Raw genomic sequence first — 23,005 nt, forward strand, 5'->3', positions numbered from 1 at the left:
TGAAAGAAGAAAGGAAGAAAGAGGTGCCGTAGTGGAGGTCTCCGGAATAATTTCGACCACCTGGGGATCTTGAACGTGCACTGACATCGCACGGAACACGGGCGCCTTAGCGTTTCGCCTCCATAGAAACGCGGCCTATTTTGTTCGTTTCGGTTTTGTGGCCGCGGTTTCGTACTGCTGCTGATAAATTTCGAAATAGACTTCTTGGTAAGACGTTCGAGGTAGCGTTTGGTACTGGGGACAGCTTTGACAGAGCGCGGAATACTCTCAGTATTAGTGTTCCGTGTGTGGAGAGTTAATTATTATTGCTATCAGAGTACCAGCAGTGATATAGCTTAGATTTCGGCAGCAATGGCTCGGAAACAGTCGGCTTTAAACCAACAACTGGGGCCATCGACCTTCAGGAACGTTGTCGGCATCGTTATCTACGAACAAACCGCACCATTCCTTTCACTATGTATCCAGGATACACTTGACCGAAGTTAGCTGAAATGACCCAGCTGCCTCGTAAAGGCACTGCCCCGAGTGACAGCCGAGGAGAGAGATTTCTGGAAGTTAATTCATGATCCCTGATAAATAAATAGAACTCAGCTGTAGCTTGAGACGGTTAAACTTTACTTTGCCAAAACGAAATTCTTGTTTAAATAGTTGGCAAACTGCCACTTCGGAGACTCGTCAAACAAGTCATCACAGGGGCTTGCATTATTCTCATTCTTTCTTCAGTTCAATTAGCCCAGAATGCAAACGACACATTCCGTCACTTTGCTTGAGTCGCAAAGGCAACAGCAAGGTGGTGCGACATCTACGAAATCTAGTCCTGCATAAGTTCTCAATGAAGGGATAGAAAAAGAGGGTGATGCGAAGAGTTCCTATTGGTTTCACTTCTACGAACAAGGAAACACAACGTCCCTTGAAACTATTTCTCCGGGATAATTTCGACCACCTGGGGATCTTTAACGTGCACTGACATGGCACAGCACACGGGCGCCTTACCGTTTTGCCTCCATAAAAAAGGCAGTCGGTCGAAATTATTCCGGAGCCTTCCACTACTGCACCCCTTTCGTCTTTTCTTCTTTTCTTCTTTGACTCCCTCCTCTATCTCTTTCCTTACGGCATGGTTCAGGTGTCCAACGATGTATGAGACAGATACTGCGCCATTTCCTTTCCCCCAAAACCAATTATTATTATTATTCCAAAACCGAAACATTTATGTGTCCCCAGGTTGTGTTTTTTTATAATGAATGTACCGTAGTTCTCTCTTGCTCATAGGCTGCCATCAACGGAGCGTAGAAACTAGGCCACCCATCGGTACGCTGCGCAAATAAGCCCAGTGTAAACGGGGGGGGGGGGGGGGCATACACACAGAGCCAAGTGACTCCTCATCTCATCCCCATGTGTGTTTGCGCCATCCTTGTGTCGTTTATTTCAGGCAGCTTACCTTTAAGAAAAACGCACTGCTCTGTCAGCATTCGACTTTCCCGCAGGCAAGAGAGACGTCTTTGCCTTGCCCGCGGCGTGACCTGCGAGTCGCCGACTGACCACATGGGAGCGCGCCTTTGTACTCTGAGCTGCGTTTTCTTTCCGAGTATGCCGCGAAGAAGCGAAACTTTCCTCTTGACTTCCTTCCCCGTTCGTCTGCGCGGGAAAAACTTCCATACCACCTCGCATCTAAAGAATTTCTTGACTCAGACGCGGATAGCGCCCGAAGGTCCGGCATTTCAACACTCGCCACACCGCCGCGTCTCGTTTTTCTAAGCAGCGACTTGGACAATCCCGCGTTTCGTCCGGCTTGCCTTTTTTTTTTTTTTTGTCTCCTCGCCCCCTCTCTCGTCGGCCAGTTCAACTCACATTCCTGGAGCGCATACATCACCCAATCAGCCTGCCGGGGCTGACGCAACGCGGCGCCACCGAATAGCACGCGAGCGCCGTAGCTTTCTGAATGAATCGGCCGTGTACACCTCACATGCCTCTGACTGCCGGTTTTCTCTTCTATGATTCGCTCAGCCCTCACAACGACGCCGCTTTCCGGTGATGTTGAATGGCAAAGACAAAAACGAGGCGTGTGCCGTGTTGCGTGGGGAGAGGAGCAGCTTGGAAGGCACGGCTGACTTGACCCTCCTCGTTGACCTTTCACCCTTGCTTCCCACGGACCGGCATCTCGCGTGTCGCCCGCCGGGAATTCCGACCGACACGCATTGGCGCAACCGCCTTGCTTCCGAGGGGCTGGCGCCGGCGATTAGCGGAGTTAGGATGATTGAGATGTGGGCTCTTCGCGCTGCTGGAATCATTCCAGAAGCATTCCACGCGAGGCCTGTTTTGTATCGCCGCCTACGATTGCGATATGTCGGACGCATGTCCATTTTCCCCCGCCACGGTGGATCAGTGGTGTGCTTTACGATGTCAGCGAAAAGATCCAGAGGTGTTTTAAAATATAATAAATTAATCTCAAGCTCTTCACTGCGGCGTCCCATAGTTCATGTGTCTCTCTTTGGCTTTTAAACCTTACCTGTCATAGCATGTTGATTTGAGTTTTGCCCATTTCGGACGATTTCTAAGTGCGTATCCTTCGATGCACTCGGTTCCACCCTGGACAGTTTCCGCCATGGTGTGCGCCGTTGAATGAAAGGCCAACTCACCAATGACGCCCTTCTCGTCCGAAACAAACTAAAACGAGATGGAGCCACTAGCAGCGATTGCGTTCTTTCTATCTCACCAAGGGCGTTTGCCCTTTAGGGCAGTTGACACATCGTGTTGGGAATGGAATTTTGCTGAACGGAAACTAAGCGTACGTTTTTCTTCGTGATCCCCTGATTCTTAGAAGAGTGTTTCCCGTCGATACTCCTGCCTTCGCCTCCACTGATCCGAGGGTGTCCGTTAATCCGCCCACTAATCCGCAGTAATCTACAGCTTCGCAGCAGTAGTCTTTGGGCGAGTCTACCGAAAGCGCGCTGCATCACCGCCCTAACCCATTTCTCTCGCTGTTGGCTAGCCTCCTCCCCGGGTAAGTACTGGCTTGGGGCGTGGGCCCCCAGCCGTCAGCGATTAGTGGTCACCGAGGCAAGCGGTCGCCGGGGCGAAGTGTCGCCGACGCCGCCTTGCTATTTTGCGCGCGCGGGGCGAGAGATCGCTGGGAAGGCCGTCGGCAACGGCCAGACAGGTCGCTTGCCTTTGCCTCCAGCCTCCGGGGGTAAAATATATATATACATAGAATAAAAAATACGCCGCCGCCAAGAGAAGGGAGAAAGAAACACGTTTCGGGCCGGCGCGATGCGTGTTTGTACACGTTGCGGCCGAGTCTTCGGGCGTACGTAGTACTCTCGATCGGGGGCATGTGTGTCGCGACTGCGCCTGGCGCAATGTTGTGCGGTATTGCAATTATTGGAACGTCTGCTGATGAAGCGGCCCGCCGAGGGCGTGGATAATGGATTACGACTACGCCTGGGTTCTTTTGTCGTGCCAAGCGTATTATACCGATTTATATGTAACGCAGTGTAGGCCTGTGAATAGCTGTTTTTGGCTGCTACGGTTGTACACTCACGCTGAAGGTCACAGGAGGAAAACAGCACTTATTTCTCGCCAAACGCGGCAGAGAAAAACACTGACGCCGTGGTTAACGTAACGTAACGCGGAATTCAGCTACAGCGCACGACTGGAATGTATGGTGGGATTGCCAGTAGGAAACGTTTTTTGCAACCAGAGGGGCAAGCCCGACGGTGGTGTTGCGAGGTCGTTGCAGAGCGACGGATAGTCAGAATATCAAGTGGTTGCGGAATTGCTCGCCTGATGCCTTCGTGGTACCTTCGCATTTAACTTACATTCGCGTTTAGCTTGTCTCCGACGGCTGCTTGCTTCGGCGGTCTTGATGACGAAGAAACCCCCCCCCCCCCCCCTTCCTTCAGCAAACGCTTCGAGTGCAAGAGTTCAATGCCGAAACGTACCGTATTTGCACGATTATAACGCGCCATACATTGATTCTAACGTTTCTAATACGATTGTAACGCGCTATATTTTGCGACCAGAAATCGGAATAATCCACAGTTTCGTTTAGGTTCCTTAATCCGATTCTTACGCGCATGCACATTTGAATCCGTATATATATAAAAAAAAAGAACTGCGCGTTAGAGTCGCGCAAATAGGCTACTTCACTACTTCCTGAGAACACAATGTTTGATCAGTTCACTCAGAGTGACTCTAATATCCGGAAGACCGTAGGTGATGGGAGATGAGTTACAATGTCGAAAGGTAAAGGTTGATCGGCTGTTAGCTCAGTGCTCATTCGTATATTTCAGCGCCTATATTGTTAGTTTAGTCATTTTTGGCCTAATATCTACAAATAAATACTTTTTAGACTAGGAAACCATCCTGTCACCTACTGGATGTGTGACATAAAAGTGAATCGGAATTTCTAGGCGAAGAGCTTTCGCCCATGTCTTTTGAGCAGCAGGAGTATACGTACACCCTACACGGTACTTAGTGGCTTGGACATTTCTCCACGATGACGGAGGTGGTGGAAAACCCTGCTACGTAACTCGCCGTCGTGCTGCTGCACGAAGCGGCGAGAAATTCCTCCAGTTCCCGCTCACCTTCAGCGAGGGTCACGCGTTTCACCCGCGCAAAGCGCAGAACACATGACCAACCGACGCGCTATGAGCCGCCGCCGGCGGCGATGTATTTGCATGCGCTTTGCGGCCACTCTCGCGCCGTGACTGAGTCACCCGACTCACGCCACTGGGCTGACGCTCTGGTTGGGTCCGAACTGAACGCGGTTGACGTCAGACGCGTCACCCACTGCAGAGTCTCTCTCTTTAACGCGACAGCGTTAAAGGGCCCCGTTACGGAGAAAATCCGGCGCCGGCGTTGTGAGCGATAGATAGCGTGGCCTAGGCAGCCATTTCCGGAGAAGCAGCTTATAGGTGGGCTCCCTAGGTCGCGTGATTTTGTGGCGACATCACAACCTACCCACCAGATCGTGAGCAAACTAACCACCCTGGCAGGTTGGTGTTAAATAAATGGTTCATCGCGAGAGGTTGTCAGGAAGAGTAACTTGGGTCGCACAAGGCCAAACCGTTGGCAGCACCTGCCATCGTAGTAGAATGGCGCATCCCTTAACCGCTGCACCACTGCGCAAGAAGTAGTGTAGAGGACTCCCGGTCACGCATGAATGCAACGTTGGAAATGACCAATTCCGCGTATATGGACAATAGCTCATTAACGCTATCTGATCGTATCCTTAAGGCGGAGCTAAAGAGTTCCCCCTCCAATTTTCTTTTTTTCTCGTTCTCTCTTTCTTGCATTTCCTTAATTCCTGCACCCCGCGTGCAATATACTCGGAACGAACGAGTGTTAACGTTTTTTCCCTACGCCGAACCACGAGCTAAAACTACAGCTAACACAAGGAACACGGTGAAGAAAAAAAAAACACGCAGCGGCGACATTCCTGGAGAGGACGATGAAAGCAAGGCCGAGACACAAAGGATAAGACCAAGCACACCTTGCCTTAACCTGTCCAATCCGCCTGGGACATTCCCGGCGCATGCATGCGCCCAGAGCGCTTTACAATACAGCGCATCGCGCGGCTTCCACAGCGATGTAGCAGCGTCCTTCTTCCTGGAACTCCAGAACTCTGCTCGAGGAATGTGACGCGTGTAACGGTAGCTCGAAGAAACGCAACCTCTTGTCTCGCCCCGCAAAGCACCGCCAGCGAGTGCGCCTCACTGACGAGACGACGGGCGAGGACTCAACACCCTTCCCCAACGAAAGGCGGCATAGCATAGCGGGCAGTCCGTGCCCGCGTTTCTAATGAAGGCGTGACTAAACGCCGGGAAACACGCGGTAGCGGGTAGCGAGCGGCGGCAAGGCAGCGACGACGTCGTGGCCTCGCTAGGCGCGCATAGCAGCTGCGTGTATTAGTACTACAATGATCATCATAAACGCGCGCTTTTCCTACGGGATTGCGCGCGCCTATGAGCTTTACACGTGGGAGGAGCAGCAGCGGCTGCCGGGTTTGTCTTACTTCTTTCTTTTCTCTCTCTCTTCCTGGTGAGCTGGAAGACTGCTCACCAAGAAGAAGAAGAAACGGCGTGTCCGCGTTCCTGGCCGCGTGGGTTGTGCGGGGGCAATCCGTGCCATGGTCGCTGTTTCTGCGGCGAGAGATAAGCTGACGCCTTCCTGCTTTGCGACGGTTATTCGGGTTAGTCCTCAAGACGAGAAACCACACGGAGGCGATGATGACGCCTACGGGAACGTCCCGAGCGACGCAGAGAGAGTTCCCCTTTGGGCGGAAAGAAAAGAGAGACTCGCACGGAGATGCCTAATTACCTTATGTTTTGGCAATGGGATGGTTAGAGGCGCTGTTTACGCGTTCGCCGGAAGTCACGTCACTGGCCACCAGCCACTGCAGATTATTCGGCCTGATGACGTCACTTTCCTTCACCCAATGGGCGAGTTTTATGACCGACACGTCTTTTTTTCCTGGTAATGATTCTAAATACTATCACATTAAAACGGGCTAACTCTGGTAGCGGTGGTTAAAAAAAACGTTTCAAACTTCTTTCCGGCCATGACTGGTGACCGGTTTCGAACCAGACCGCTGCGGTTGCGTTTCGATGGAGGCAAAACGCTAAGGCGCCAGTGTGCTGTGCGATGTCAGTGCACGTTAAAGATTCCCAGGTGGTCGAAATTATTCCGGAGCCCTCCACTACGGCACCTCTCTCTTCCTTTCTTCTTTCACTCCCTCCTTTATCCCTTCCCTTACGACGCGGTTCAGGTGTCCAGCGATATGTGAGACAGATACTGCGCCATTTCCTTTCCCCAAAAACCAATTATTATTATTATTATTATGACTTCTGAGCGCTTGACGGCAAAGTGCACTGTTGGTGTGAGAACAATGAAGTCCCGTCCACGTAACTTCCTTCAATACACTGCAAACTGTTAGCGAACAGTTGGCGCACCTTTAAAACGTGAGCGATGAATTTCGAAATAAGGAGTCCAGTGCTCGCAGGTAGGACAGCATACTTTTCTGATGCAACCGTAACGTCGAAGGATGAACGAGACGGAAAGAACGTGCACACGAGCTAAGTAGGATATGAAACAAAGCAACGACGTTTGTGGAAGAAGTCCAAAGTTTCTATAGTTGAATAAAGCGGTCGAGAAACTTCAAACGGAATCCCCATTCATGAAGCACAATTCAGCCGGTATCATTCAAACAATATTTTTTTTTTTACGTAATATAGCCAGTGATCCGAGGGAGACGTCCTAACTACTTTAATTGTAACGTCAACAGAGCTTAATGGACACAATGCACGTAGAATACACTCACGGTATACGTATACGTAAGAATGAGCGCACCAAACGGCAGCGGTGACAGTTAAACGTATTCAACTTACTCGCGAACTGACCTGCCATGACGACACAGTTGCTCAGTTTGAGTCGTAAAGCATTGCAAAGCTTTTCTTTAAAAGCTGTCTTACTGTAGGCAGGCACGTAATAAAGCCTAAAGGACGGACAGCTTTTTCTTGTGAGATCAGGAGAATGCTGATTTCACAGAACTCTCTGCTCTTCGGTTTTGAAAACATTCGAATACGTATGAAAAATAAATAAATAACAGCCCTCGGGAAACACTGTGAACATGAACCCACTGACAACCTCCACGAACCTTGCGAAGCGAAAGGGGAAAAAGGCTGCGAGTTGGCCAGCAGGCTATTTGTCACTGGCCAAGCCACCCGCCGCGCGACACGCTTGCGCCGGCGGTTTCCCGCTAAGCGAGAGCGCACTAGGAAAACCCGCGCACGAAAATGCCCGGTGCGCGGAGGCGAGCCTGCTGACCGCACCCGCGCTGCATGCGTCTCGCTGATTTACGATTACCTCGAGCTCAACAAAGATCGCGCTACTGCGGGAACGCGCCATGTAGTGCGTGTTTGGCTTGCGAGTTTAACCAGCTACGTGGCGTTAGCTCTGATAGTTACACGGTAGCGATGCTCAATTGCCTCCTCACCAATTCTTCGAAAGCACTCTTGCAAGTGGCATTCTATGTTGCATAGGAGGTCGCCTAAGATCCGGCTTTTGGGAAGGCCCAGTTAATAAGAAGTTGAACGGCTATGCAGAAATAGATTGGGGGTTGGTCGTGTATAAATCTCGCCGTGCTGTCGTGTCTAGATTGTGTTTTTTTCTCGTATTTTTTTTTATTCCGCGGCGTTATATTCACACGCCGTGGAAGCCTGCTTTCTTTTATTCTGCGCACGTGGAGCACGTTATGACCGTAATTACCGCAGACGCCAGCTCTGCTGTTAAGTGCTTTTAAAAGGGCCGTCGTTGAATCAAAGCTTAATCCGAAGCATGAGTCGTGTGTGCTTGGCGTCCGGAAAGGCGAAAGCGATCGGCTATGCAAGCCGTTCATCGGTAGGTTCGGCGTTTGGCGCCCGAAAACGACTCGGTTCTTAACCAAACATAGGTGAAGTCACAAGACGAAAGTCACCAACACTCCGCAACACACGGCAACGGGAGTCGAAGAGAACGCCGCAACGGGCATATTCGTAACCAACGAGCAACAAGACGCTCGTGCAATACGCCGGCCGTCGCGGAAATGACCGCCTCGAGCGTGACGTCGCAGCGAACCGAAATATCCCCCTGTCCCTTCCCACGCCTTGTCACTTCGGCGAAACAGGGGGGCCGACAGGGGACGGAGAGATCTGTCGTCGAACTTTTTCTTCTTCACTCACTCACTCTTCGTCTCTCCAGACACCGACTCTTCCGCATAGCGCAATAGGCTGCTAGGGCTTCTAGCGGATGAGATCGGGCCGAGCAGACGTCGGACGGCGAGCGTCAGACGAACCGCGCCGCGTTCCGAAAACGCGCTCGCGATGATATTTCATCGGCCACACCGCATGCGAGCGCCGGGGTCAAGCGGGCGGGTCAAAGCAATCCCGCGAACGCGAGCCACGCCGCCAACCGCGTATCCCCCCCCCCCCCCCCCCCCCCCCCCCCCCCCCCCTTGAAGCGGGGAGCCTTTTTCTGCGCCGGCGGAGCTCGCCGCCGCTCCAAGGAAGGAGAGATGTTCGTCGGTTCCGCGTCGACTCACCGCCGATGGGAAAGCTCGGCTGGCCAAACCGGAACGCTATGCGCTCGGCTTCTGCCGCGTTTTCGCGAGCTCGCCTCCGCCGGCCCCAATAATGCAATGCGCGCGCTTGGCCGCGCCAGCCAACGGCGGGTAACGGTATCCGCGTGCGCCTTCATATACATAAATGCGCGCGCATTATATACATAAATGCTGGAGCCCGCCGGCGATGAGAAGGTGCGTGACCTTGCAGGAGCGTTATGCGGGGTACGACGGTTGTTCCGTGCTGTATCCGGTGCGCCAGCAGCTTAGGGGCCCTTCCGAAGTTCTTCCTTCTCAATTTGAGCTCTTTGTAGATTTTGCTCGACCTGGATAGCTGTTCCGAGTCTGTTCTTTTTTCTTTTTTTTTATTCGTGTTGGCATGCTCCAGTCGGGGCTTCCGCAACGCCCGGGCATCCGTCCGCACGTAATGTCGTTACGCATGCATTTTTGCGCCTGTTTCTTGTTTGGCACTAGGAGGACTACTTTTGGTACGCTGCATACTCTTTCTTGGTATGGCGGCGGAATTTGAAGCGCAATATGCAGACAGCACTGTACGCCTCCAGTCTCGGAAGTTAACGCAGGCATTCCGATGTACGGATTGCGGAGGCGCGTAGCCGGGGGTAATGCAAACGCGTTTTCTTTTTTATTTTTAGTTTGTTTTACCGCTGGATTCGCGTCAGCTCGATGCGGCGATAGGGCCGTATTTGTACAGCCGGCGTGCGGTTGAGGGCTGATCCGACCTGTCAATGTAATTACTTCAGCAAGCTGTAAATGTCGCGTGTATTATATACTACACGCTCTCGCCTTCGGAGAACTTGGAGCGCTGGCGATCCAGAACGAGCCGCTCTGCATGATCCAGAAGGTGAACCGTATACTTTTCACACAGCCTGTACACTGGAAGGTCATGCAGTATCATTTAATGGCAGACTGCGTGTCCGGCAAACATGCAACCTCCTTTCCGAACAGTTGCGCCTATGAGCAGCGAGTTGAACTTTTAAGTCAAAGAAACAAAAATTGCGCGTCGACTGAACTTACTGAAAGAGCCCCCTGACAAAGCTTTGTCATATATATATATATATATATATATATATATATATATATATATATATATATATATATATATATATATATATGTGTGTGTGTGTGTGTGTGTGTATCTTCGGATCGTGTATAGTTGGATCGTGCGCGGCTCTTTATGCACTGCGGGGAAACCAGCATCTCCACTATAGGTAGCGCAACGCGGATCCTGTTGAAATCGCGCTTGGAAATCTAAGTCATCAACGCGTGTGCCCGCCGCCGTTCATTTTATCTCATGCGATCGCGCTTAGCACACGGACATTTGCGAAAAAAAGCCAGCCAACCTGCTTAAAAAAATAAATAACAAGAAAACGAGCGATGGTGTAGTGACGCAGTTTTCAACTTTTTTTTTTTTTTTTGCTGAGCGCTGCAGAGCTGTAAACACCGGTGCTCGTTGGCAACAAGGTTTACCACCAAGTTTCCCGGCGGCGGCGTCCTTTGGTCCGAGCGAGTCCGTTTATGGCGCATTTCTCACGCGTCCTATACACAAGCGGCGCGAATGCGTCTATCCTGCACCATCGTGGAAAATGCGTTCCCGAGAAAAATCTCTGCTTGTATCTCTTCATCGGTATGGGGCAGCATAACACACGCGCATCGTTTTGAAACACACAGAAACACTGTATTATGTCTATCATCCGGCCAGCCTAAAAGAAAAGAACAAAAAATAGAAGAGAAAGGTTTTACAAAGACAGCGTTGTCATCCGCCGGCGCAAATGACGCTTCTCTACAGTCCGCGCTAGAAAGTGGGAAAAAAAAAGAAACTGCCCGCCTTTATAGATACACGTCGTTACGTCGTGTACGCACATACACGCGTACGCGTATATATAGACGCGGTCACGTCCTTTGATGTGGAGCTTTTTCCGGTGCGCTCGCTACACGCCTTTCGGTTTCGGCGCACGACTCCGTCACGTCCCGTGCCTTTCTACCCCCGGCGGCATCGCATTCAGGAAGCCGGCACATTCCGTTTGCATGCCCCGCTATTCGGGGGGAGCAATGCACGGGGCGAGGACGGTGAGATGAGGGGGAAAGATGCCGAGCTCTCTCATACATCGTGACACGCGTTATACACATCGTTCGCGGCCGCCTGGCCGTCACGTAACAGACATATCGCTCGCCCCGCGCACTCGTAATGGACCTCTGTGGCTGCATACTTCTGCACTTCTTCCGTTCATGCATCACTTGCGCTTGAGGGTGAAGGAGAAGAGGGGTGAAAGGGGAAGCTTCTCGCTGAACACGACGGAATGCGTGCACCGGCAACCGCGCATCGCTCTATCTGTATATAGTTTGGTCCGGTGAATTGACGAAGTGAGAGCGTTGTCAATTTTGCCGTTCATGCCCGTTGCCAGTGTCCTTGAGTTGGGGATGCATCGAGAAACCGAGAAACCCCTCACGCGTACAGGTAAGGATTGACTGATTTTCCGCCGCGGTGACTCAGTGGTTATGGCACTCGACTGCTGAACCTAAAGACGCGGGTTCGATCCCCGGCCGCGGCGGTTGAATTTCGATGGAGGCGAAATTCTAGAGGCCCGTGTGCTGTGCGATGTCAGTGCACGTAAAAGAACCCCAGGTGGTCGAAATTTCTGGAGCCCTTCACTACGGCGCCCCTAATAGCCTGAGTCGCTTTTTTGACCTTAATCCCCATAAATAAAATCAAATCAAAAATAATGGCTGAGGTGGTCAGCTGTCTGGAAACCCGGTGTGCCGGTTATTTGTCGCCACAGAGATGCATCTTATATATATATATCTGGAATTCCGCGACCGGCCTTTGAGATATTGCCTCAGGGTGTAGCTAACAAAGCGCCATCCCATGGACTTTTTTTTTTTTCGGCTTATAGGATACCCAACAGATTTCCGTGAGTTTTCCGGGCTTTCGTCACTGTTTTGCATGTTTTTTTTCCACACGCTCTGTACAGTCTTCCTCACGTCTTCATTCGGTCCATACAGTTTTTCAGAAAATACTCTTCCATTCGGGTGGTACTGGTTTCAACATCTGTCCACGAGGTCCATACAGTAGCCTTTATGTTTCCGTACTGTGCGTAGAGATTGCCGTACGTCTGCATACGATACGTACAACTTTCCGCGCGCCTTCATTCGGCACACACGGTTTCTCCGTACTCTTGCGCACAGTCTTCTTACCTGCGCACTCTGGTCACCTCTCACTGAGCTCTGCAGGTGATCTGATTCTCCTCGTCGACACGGCAGTGCTGGTAGCGCGGCGCTCGCTCGGGCTATACCACCGGGCGGCGGACACAAAAGGATGAGAGCTGTCGGCCCCTCGCAAGAGCCGCACAAAGAAGCGGTCCCGCTAATGGAGGGCATAACGGCGCCCCCCGCAACCGCCGATCGCAGGGCACCGATAAGGCGGCAAGAAGAAGCCGCTGGCATTTGTAAACACAATGGCCGGCGCGTAGCGTGGACGCGATTGTCGCTGCATGCAGGGCGAAACAAATGGTGTTAAGAGAGCGCGCGCAGCTCGGTAGAATGCGAGCGTGCTGGCCGAGAGCACGTCGGTTGCGCGGGCTTCAGGTTCTCGAGGCACTTTGGGGCTCTGATTATGACCGCCCATAGTGCGGCTGTGTTTTGTACGGCTGTGAGTCGTGGAGCTATAGCTCTAGAGTGGAGGGACGTTGCTGGTCGCATGGAGACTGAGTTGCCCGCGTCGGAAAGCTGCATACTCAGTGTCGGGTGCATGTGACCTGTTAGAGAGATTTAGCACAGCGCAGACGCGTTACAACGTGGACGTGCACAGGACAAGTCGTGTGCACGTTGCGCAGTGGCATCTGCGCATGCGCAGCATGCACTCGTCTGGTCCGGTCTGCGTTCTCGTTTCAGTACGCCTGCGCTGTGCTAAAACTATCCACTCTTCCGGGTAACTTCCAAGTACAGAATTGCCCCTTGCCCAGAGGCCCGGAGTTTTCTGACCGGGCGGCGACGTTTCACTGTCGCCCATTTTGTTTTGTCTGGTTTGGACTTCGAACCCCAGGGGTCACGCCGGTCTCATGGTAGCGTGTTCCGACAGGCGTTATCCTGAAGAGTGCCGAACACGACGGGCCGCATTTAATCGACACCGACCATAACAAGGTTCTCACGCTGATAGCCTCCGGTTCGTGATAACGACGGAGGGCCGACCGCAGTGTTTCGCTACACCAGACGTTGCCGAGTGCTTTGTCTACAGACATGCGCTAAGATAACGAAAGTCAGACATAACTGCGAACTGGCGCAAAGACACGAGGACGAACACGCAGAGACAAAACAGACGCCATTATGCAATTAAGTCTCGTTACAACCAACTAAGCTCAAACAAACTAAAGTATTGTTACAACGAGCTGCTCAGTTCATTCGCCCGCGCGAACATTGTGCAATCATCGAAGCGCGCCAGGTTAATCTAATCTACTTCCTCCGCACTGTCTTGACAATCGACCGGTTGGTGAGAACGTCTTATGACCGGGCGGGCGGCCTTGGGGAGCGCGCAGGAGGCCGAGCGGTGCTCATAAACAAAGACCCGGAGTCCACCACCGATCGGGAGAAGTGTATGGGGGTGGCTGAACAGGGGGAAGGGGGTGGGGGGGGAAGAGATAACGCCCGCCTGGGAAAAGGCCACTGGAGCAGAAAGTTGTTGTCGGCGACAGCGATTCCAACCCGTTCGCAGCTCGCTCTGGACGCCCGGGTAGGGGGCGCTCCGCCCAGCTTTTTCCAGTGCTGTGCCGAGACAAAAAAAAAAAAATGCTACTACGATCGACAAAGAACGGAACGGGCAACGATAGCAAAAAAAATAAAAGGAAGAACGTCTCTATATGTCGCCCGTCTTGCAGCGAGCGCCTGTATCCGCCCGATCGTCGAATATGCAAGGGGTTCAGCGCTACGCGCGGGTCGCCCGATGTCCGCGGCGGAAACGGTCGAGACGTGTCGTCCGCCGCTCGCTACGGCGCATAACCCCCTCCCTCCCCCCCCCCCCCCCCCCCCAACCTTTCTCTCTGCTCCTGTTCTCCTCATCGCTTCGCCGTCCTTTTTTTTTTCTTTCTTGTGTTTAGAAGCTGCAAAATGTTCACGCCGCCTTGCGACGCTGGACGCGTGCGCAGAATACGAAGCACGGGGCTCGAATCATGTAAAAGTGATCAGAAAATGAGAGAAAGAAGGTGGCGGCGTGTCGGGATTCGTTGTTGTGCGGCGGCGATGGCAGTGGCGTCCGGGCAGTGTTTGTGGAGGGTATGTAATGACTGCTTGATGTGGATGGTTGGGGCGTCCCGCAGAGCAGCAGCGGAAACTCCGTGCTGCCGTCGCTTGTGTCTAAATTGTGGGACAAAAAAAGAACAAATAAAAAAACGCTTGGCTGTTTCATGCGCCTCTCTGTTGGGATATTGGCGAAACAATGCTATAGCCGTTCGTGCGAATCGCTGGGAATAACTAACAAACAGTGATTAAACTAGAAATAAACCGGCTTTCAGCGCTATCAGCACTGTAGTTAAAACCTTATTCCAAACCCTTAATTAAACGCTCCCTTAGACAAGTGCTGGAAGAAAAAAAAGGTCTAATTACCGCAGAGCATCTGCCGTTTGTACAGAGGGCTGCAATAATAACAACAACCTGGATCACAAAATGTTCTTAGTCACGACCGAAAGTGAGCAGTCCAGCAGCTTCAAAACCTGAGTGCCGATCCCAGGATAACTAACAAGTTCCTGACGTGGAGCTGAGGTTTTCAATCTTTAATCGCCCTAAACAGAAGCATGAGCGAGGAGCCATTTCAGATTAGCGGAATTATTCTAATGATCGGAGTGACGAAGCTCTCGGTATTCATCGCTGGGAGGTCGTATTTGAACTGACCACTTAGCAGAGACTCCCCTGCGTTTAGGGTCCCAACCGCGAAGCTTAATTACCAGCACTTGACTAAGCAGCAGAGTAATTGTTTTCTCATAAAGTGCAGCGTGCGCGGATAACGCACACAAGAGCGCATGCGCTGAACTCAAAGAGCGCTGACGCGTATTAGTCGTCTATCGCTGGCCGTTACGCTTTTCGTGATCGACGTCATCATCATCAACGTCCTCCTCGTTATCATCATAATCAGGCACGTTAAGATCTTACAGCAGGGCAAATGTGTGTCATTAGGACCGCAGTCTTCGCATGCGAGCTAATGATGGTACAACAACGCAAGTGTTCGAAGGCCGCCAATAGACGGCGAAAGGCGATCCGTCACCGTGATTCGGGCTCTTGACTAAGGCGTTCTCAACACATGGCCTCCTTCGGGTGGAAAGGCGGGCGACAGTCAAGCGACGCAGCCCAAGAGCAGGTACGACGTTACAAGCAGGCCTTTCAAGCGGGTGGAGGTCCCGGAGGTGGAGGTCGGTCGAGAGAGAGAGGGAGAGCATATGCGTGTCCCCTTATAAAACGCGAGCAACGGTGCGAGCGACAGCCGCGACCCCTCTCGTCGTCTCGCACGCGACGTGCCGCTGCACCCGACCGCCCTGACCCTCTTCAAATTAATTACGCACCTCTCCGGCCGGCAAAAAGGAAGTGGCCGTCTCTCCACCACCGCTGCTGCTGCAACGACAGCGGCTCAAGCGAGCGGGCATTCTTCTGTCGCTCGTCATTAGCGCTAACCGCGCGTCAACTCAGCAGCTCACCCCCCCCCCCCCCTCTTTTCATCCTCTTGCCTGCCTCTTAGCTATCCTTGCCCCCTTATCGCATCTGCTTCAAGCAGGTCGTGAAAAAACAATAAAAAGCAAGTTGGGGGGGGGGGGGGGATGGCCGGTCGTCACGTCTTCTTGGCTTGCGCGTGCGTTGCGAGGATAGGTACACCGTTCGCGCAAACGAACGCGCATTCCTACGGAGGAAGGGAGGGAGACAAAAGGAAAAGCCGCCGCCGCAGATAGTCGGAATGCGGTTGCGAGCCGCACGCCACGCGCGTGCTGCAACTCAAGTCCGCCGCTGAGTGGTGGCGACCGCCTCGTTCGTTGTGTGCGAGGCCCGCCGGCAAGCCCCCCCGTTAAAGAAACGCATGCGTACTGCGACACTTATAAACAAAAAGAAAAACGGTGCAAAACAAAAGAAAGAAAGGGACCTAGAGGTCGGCCCACCCCGAGGGCACGGCCAATCTACATTGTCACGGAAGCAAAGGAGGCCCTGTCTCTCCGGCATGTTTGTCCCTCGCCGTCTTTTCCCCTCCCTACGTTACCCTCTCAGCAGCGCTGGTTCCTTCAGCCACGAGAGCCGAGAGAGAGAGAAAAGGAGGAAAGAGGGGAAGAGGAACCGCCAACAGCGGTCCACCCGACCTTGCCGACCCCTGGCGGGGAGGTCAAGCGGAGCTGGAATGACATAATCTCGTTACACCGCGACCATGCCGCCTCGGCGCCCTGCGCGATGTGCTCTAGGGGGAACAACTCCCCCCCACCCCTGCCCGCTTCAATCCGGCGATGTTCCCACCTCTTCAGCGCCTCGGCCCGTTACGCTTCTTTGTTTAGGGCTGATGAGCCGACAGGGCTTTCGCGTGTGGCGAGGAGGAAAGAGCAAACGGATTTGCTGGCGTAAACGGTTGGGCTGTGTCGGCTGAGGTCGGCCCATGCGACTGGACGGAATCCCCGAGAGGCCGTGGGAAGGTCGAGCTGGGCGTCTTAGTTTTTCTAACGTGCAAACACGACATGCGGCGTTTCTTCTTTATTACGCGGTGTGGCGCGGGACCCATTGGGCCGTGGCCACGGCGGACGCGAGGAAGTGGATGGCGGGGTCTGCCGCGAACGTGCTTCACACAGTTCGAAGTTCGCGACGTCAGATTTAACGCTTGTCTTTTATTTGGAAGGAGCAAGGAAGGCGTCGTCGGTTGCGGCAGAGTGAAAATCTTATATATGCTAGCATATGCAGCTGCCACCGGTGCTAGGCACATGTGGAACACTTCGTGGACCGGTCTGTGCACTGAATTCTGCTGATGACGATGACAACAACGGCTTTAGCATATGCGTAGCAAATACTTTGCAGAAACCGCATGACATCAGTTTAGTACCCTGTAACGTTGTCTCCGGATTAAGGCAATCACCCTGTGTAACAGTCGCTAGTTACATAGGCCAGGGCCTACAAAAGCGCGCGCAAGAAGTTTTCGGTCGTTGTATATGAATCTCCGAGCCACTCTTGTAGAGAAGCGTACTGTAAAGTGTCCTCTTTACAAGAACCACCGGAGCGCAACACCCGCGAGGTCACTCCCTCGGCGTAGATAGCAGAGCGTAGCACCGGAGCAGGGCTGCTGCAGCGCTCGTGGTGCCCTACGGACCCCCCCTCCCCCCATCTGTGTGCCCGTCACACCCAGCGCTCCCGATTTCCATGACAATGAGCACGCGCGCGTGTGTGGTGTTCATACATCCTTCCTCTGCCCGCTCTCGGTGGGGACCCGCCCCGTCGGCAGGTGCGCGGAGAGACCCTTATCATTTCAATTTCACCCTTTGTTCTGCATCCGCTGGTACCGCGACCGAAAGTCAGAGAGAAATGAAGAGAGGGAAAGAAGCTAACGCGAATGATTCGCGGAACAACCACATCTCTCCCCCACGTTGGGCGCCAATTTGTCATCACCCCACGTTGGTCGCCAATTTCGTCTCTCACGCGACGACGGCCACGTAGCGAGACACGGCAGCCAAGCGCGCCTTGGCGACAGAATACTAAACAGTATAGGAGACCTGCGCGCAGCGACACGACAAGACGCATGACACGTGTTCGTATGATGCGTGTTGTGGTGGCGAGTCGTCTGCATCCAGTGTCCTAAGGGAGTGCGTACAGTCCACGCCACACCAAATGGTAACGCATCACCAGAGCTTCTCTTAGGCTTAGCGGTGGTCACGTTTTCGTTTTTGGTTTGATGTATATCGTTTCCATTCCGGAGCAATTCAGTTTATTAGCGGAAGAAAAAAAAAAGATCTCGCCCTTGTTTCCCGGACAAAAACAGCGTTTTTAGTGAGTAGTCATCGATAAAAAATGACTAAAAACGGGTTCTCTCAAAGTGCAGACATAACACGTTCCCAAGCTATTGTGGTTATGCCATTAGGCCGCTAGCTATACGAAATAGTTTAGGTTAATCAGGGAGCAGCCAGAGTGCAAGGACTCGGTTCCGTATTTCCATTCGCTCTTAGCTATCGGGTTGCCTTGCCGTACGAGAAACAAAAAACAGCTGCAGCACCCAACCTGTCTCTAATTGCTGCTGGCGAGCGGCTTCTGTTTTCCGTCCTCCGCATACTGTTTCGCTCGTTACTCTCCCGGGCTTCCTGCTAGGGCGAGAGGGTCGTTCATAGATAGAAAGAAAGAAAGAAAGAAAGAAAGAAAGAAAGAAAGAAAGAAAGAAAGAAAGAGAAATACGCCCGCCCTCGTCGTATCTTCAGCTCCGAAAGAAAGAGAAAGGCTTATTGAAAAAGAAGGCCGGTTCGTACACGCGTGACGCAATGACCACAGACTTTCCCCTTCCCCTCTCCCTTAGGAGAGAGAGAGAGGGGGGAGTCCGTGCGTTCGGACATTATCGCCGACACAATCGCCAGTCATTGTTCTTTCGGCAGAGGGAACAGGTGGTCTACCTGTCCGCTGGGTTTCGAAATGCTCCCTTCCGTCCAGCACCGATATGGCGATGCAGGAAGGAAAAAGACCTTCCTGAATAATACGCTCCAAGAAAGGCGGCTGAGTGGTCGTGTCTTTCGCGTCTTTGGACGCCAGCTGGCTGCTTCCTTGTGTAGCGGTACTCCTCCCGCGTACAGCACGATCTCCCGTGGTGGTAAACGCCCAAGCGTTCAAACTGATTCGATTCGCCGGATGCAGGGAGAGAGTTGTCAACGAGAAATTTGCGGTCTTTACGAAGAAGCAGCAGCTGGTAACGATGAGCTATAGTCCGTGGCGTCCTGTATTATTCCGCTGATCAATCGCAACAGTAAAACAGTAAACGAGACCAGCCTTTTGATGTTTGACTCTATCGAATTTCTTGAACTTTTATTTCGTCCAGTGGTTAACTTGTTCACATAACAAGAAAAGCTTTAACAACGAACTGGTTTTTCTCAGGGAAGAACTTGTGCGGGAGTCGCTTGCGGACTTAAATTGCATTCGACTATAGTAGCATCTTGCGTTGGCACAAGCACGCTCGGAAAGTCTTCGTTCGTGGACGGCAGTTCAGTTTTGGGCTCCCCTATCATGTGGCCACATGCTACTGTTAGCGTTACCAACCGCTGAAGTGCCTTTTGTTCCGGCACCTAAGGCTTCTAAGCGCCGCTCACATCAGCGAGTTCCTCGGGCGAGGCACACTATAAACCTGATCAAGAAAACGGCTCCCCACTTGACGGGCGACAACAACGTGAGTCTCGCCCGCAGACACACGCAAGACTTGGCAAGTGTTCGTCTACAGCCACTTCAAAAGACGCGGTATAGTAGCGTTAGCATGTCTCATTCGACACCAATCTTTTTTTGTTTTTTTTTTAAGCCACCCGAGCTTTGGCGGCCGCTGTTTTGTCCCAGAGCTAAGCCTAACCGGTCGACACCGGCCACGTAATTGACAGGCTGTATATACGAACACGGGGACAAACACTTCGCACAGTCGATCATTTGGGGGACGCTCGTTACAACGCGTCGCGCGGTCGTGACCGGTTTCTTTTCATCGCGTCAACAGCGGTTATAGTGTAGGCTCGCAGAGACAAGGGGCAGCGAAGGGCCTTGAGCTGTGCCTTTGTTAGCTGAGCGCATTAGTTGGTTCTCACCCTACATGCGACGGCGCGAAAGACACAGCCGCGCAATGCATAGCCGACCGATAGCATACCTTCCAAGGGCCGGGGCAACAACAACGCCGTTCAGCCCAGCGTCCGTCAATGTACCGATGGAAAGGGAGCCAGGGTATGTGGTGCTCACTGCTCGTACCCATTTAACGTAACGCGTCGATTTTTGTTGTCCTCAAAGCATCAATGGCGCGTGCCTATTGCGGGGAATTGGCCAAGACACAGGCGGTGAGTGGCAGATGCTCAAAGACGTTCATGTCGAGCTTTCTCGGGTAAAAAATTTGAAATTTTGAAAATTGTATGACACTGTTATGGAAATATTGAAGGCGGTGGTCCATTATTGTGATATGTAGAAAAATATTTCTTTTAAAGCGTTTCCATCGATCGGATCGAACAGTTAATACTGCCATAAAAAAACCAAAGGGGGAACGTTTTTGACGATAGTAAAAACGTGAAAGAGAAAAAATACAAGACCTCCGTCGGGTGACCTGCGGGTGTATTGATTATTATATCGAAATCTTACATTATAAAAAATTGCGTCCATAAACGGTTTCCCACTCAAAAATGCTTTTGTCCAGAATTTCTGGGTATGTTTAAAAAAAAAATGGAGATTAGGAGATCATCCGGTATGCTCCTTCTTTATTACTGGAGCGACGTGTTACGTCAGACCGAGATTTTTTTTTTGCTTTTTTTTTGCTTTGCCCCATCGCGTCACCGTTGTATTCGAAGAAGAGCTTGCGCATAACGGTGCACAGCCGACCCAGTGGAAAAGAAAGCTCCTCCGAACGCAGACGCGGGATGAGCGTTTGTTAACGATTTACAACAACGGTGCTTGTGGGCTGCTGCGCGCTCGTCGTACACAAGGGAGCGGATGCAGGCCGGGAAAACTGGGGCGCATTAGAGGCGCCGAGGTAAAAAAAAATATGCCTCCGACGCCGACATTGTATTGCATACGTACACAGGCCGCGGCAGCATTATTCATTATTCCAAAGAAAAGGGACAAGAGTGATAGCGGTGGATGTAACAAAGCGGTTCGTGTACTGGGTAATAAAAAAGTAGATTGTTGGGGTGGAAGGGCTTGGTGGCCTTAGCGGCTTTCTCGGCTCTCATTGTCTACGCGCCCGGGGGAGGCAGAGCTGTCTGGCACAAAGAACTTCCGGCGAACTCCCACCTGGCTAGCTGCTACCGCCAGAGGTCGACACACTTCCTTTAGAAGACGTCTAGGAGAAGACATCGCGCTGAGATGAGGAAACAAATGAGGGTCCCGGACGTCGTCCTGGGAGTCCCATTAACGGGAAAGGCCATTATAGTGTACACTTCGGAATACACGGCAGGTACAGTGCCTGTCTTCCTCGTACGGCAACGCAGCAGCGTGATAGAAACGGCGGAGCATTGGCGATCCCATTGCAACGCCCGAGTCAAGCGATAAAGGAGCAGGGATAAGACGGAAGGAGGAACGGTGCACGTACTTGCAAATGACGGCGCGGTTCGGGGGAGAAAATGACCCCGCTAAGTGCAACCACGACCCCAATAGGTGCAAGCCGTTGCCGCTATCAGTGAGAGGCCGCACCAGCTGGGACCAATAACTCTGGAAACTGGAGTAGGGGGGAGGAGTCTTTCCTTTCTCGGATCGACTAATAACGGTCCTGATGGCACGGTATTACGCCTCACTTCTTCCTGTCTGCCGCCGGGAAGGAGAGTCGGAAAGGGAGCGGGGGGGTGAGTGACGCACCGTTGAATAACGGCACCGCCGTGGTTTCGCCCAAGACGGGTTTTCGGCTACGGAACATACGGGTTCGGAGTTAAGAAGGCAGGGGTCCAACTTCCGGCGCGGGAACGAAAAAAGGGGTCACCGAGGCAACTTCGGCGAGTCCCCCCTGCGGTGGCCTTGAACCTCCTTCTGTCGCTGCCGAGAATAGACGGGCGGAAGAGAATATCCGATATAACGAAATGCGGGCTGTAACTCAAGAAATATCTTCAAGGCACGTGTGCTTTCAGAGGATGAACTATATAGAGTGCTCCCTGTGAGTGTTCTGCGAGAGCACGTCAGCTCGCTGTCGCCATGAACGAGGACAGTTAGAGAGAAGTTCTAATTTATCTCGTCAAGTGTACGCGACGGCGCGAGTAGACTCTCCGTTTGTACCTGGTGTCGAGGCCGCAGCATTAAGTCAGTCAGGAAAAACGTGTCTAAAGGAAAAAAACTGACTTGGCTGCCACAGCTTTCGCGCCTACGTGTTCCTACGCGTGGTGTTGCGAAGTGTCGCACGTTTTTCGCTTTGACGCGACGCGCAACGGCAGAAGCGGTAAATGACTGATAAAATAACCTCCCTTTATGCTGAATTCTTTTTTTTTCATATATTAAGTGCGCCCGCTCGACTGCATATAGAGGAGGTGATCTAGAGTTGTATCCCGTTAATAGACCGGAAGCGGGCAGAGTTGGTGGGGGAACAAACGCGGCTTAATGACGTCCTAGTCGAAATCAAGAGGAAGAAATGGGCTTGGGCAGGCCATGTACTGCGAAGGCAATATAACCGCTGGTCCTTAAGAGTAACGGAGTGGATTCCAAGAGAAGGCAAGCGTAGCAGGGGCGGCAGAAGGTTAGGTGGGCGGACGATATTAGGAAGTTTGCGGTTAGTGCAGCTGGCAACGGACAGGGTTAACTTCAGAGACATGGGAGAGGTCTTTTGCCGTGCAGTGGGCGTAGTCAGGCTGATGATGATGATTATGATGATTTCGTCGGTTTATTATTTGACCCTTTTGTTAGCGGAACACGCACCGCCCATTACGTGTCGGCCGCTGACAGCCATCGATGTCAGGCTCTTTGTTATCAAAGGTGGCACTAGCCACTGGAAGCGAGGAAAAAAGATCGCAAATACGAAAAATGAAATACGATAATGGGTATACTTGCACTTTGCACCGCCTCAACGGCGGCAATTAAACAGGAAACCCCGTGGCGCTAGCGCCCCGGGGAGGTGGCCAAGACCGGCAGCTAACCCTAACGAGCCCCGCGTTGTGAGGCGCTGTAGCACCCCTGATAAAAGTTTCGCGTGCGGGGACGAAGCAAGTGAAACAAGAGCTGCAACAGTGCGGCCGGTGTGGAAGGAGCCGGGTGCTG

At 52.4% G+C, this 23,005-nt stretch overlaps 1 protein-coding gene across 1 annotated transcript in view; it reads left to right on the forward strand.

Annotated features, from left to right (window-relative positions):
• The window catches only part of LOC144110591 (uncharacterized), a 101,762-nt gene that overhangs the window by 940 nt on the left and 77,817 nt on the right, over nt 1-23,005 (forward strand). The gene's annotated exons all lie outside the window — the stretch shown is intronic.

This window comes from Amblyomma americanum, chromosome 11 (assembly GCF_052857255.1).
Source record: "Amblyomma americanum isolate KBUSLIRL-KWMA chromosome 11, ASM5285725v1, whole genome shotgun sequence".
NCBI lineage: Eukaryota > Metazoa > Arthropoda > Arachnida > Ixodida > Ixodidae > Amblyomma > Amblyomma americanum.